This window comes from Myotis brandtii, unplaced genomic scaffold, assembly GCF_000412655.1.
Source record: "Myotis brandtii unplaced genomic scaffold, ASM41265v1 scaffold716, whole genome shotgun sequence".
In the NCBI taxonomy this organism is placed as follows: Eukaryota; Metazoa; Chordata; class Mammalia; order Chiroptera; family Vespertilionidae; genus Myotis; species Myotis brandtii.
The window spans coordinates 36,627-36,930 of NW_005370819.1; positions in this window are offsets into that span (position 1 = coordinate 36,627).

Genomic DNA, 304 nt, shown 5'->3' on the forward strand with positions numbered 1-304 from the left:
CTGGTCGGGCTCAGAGCAGGGCTGATTGGGGAGTTGGGGCGTCGCCCCCTGTCATGCACAGAGCAGGGCGGATCGGGAGGTTGAGATGCCACCCCTAGTCACGCTCAGGTTAGCGCCGATTGGGGGGTTGGGGTGCTGTCCCCTGTCACCCACGGAGTAGGGCTGATCAGGGGGTTCAGGAGCTCCCCCCTGTCACTCACAGAGCAGGGCCGATCAGGCAGTTGAGGAGCTCCCCCCTGTCACTCACAGAGTAGGGCCGATAGGGGAGTTGGGGCACCGCCCCCTGTCACACACAGAGCAGGGC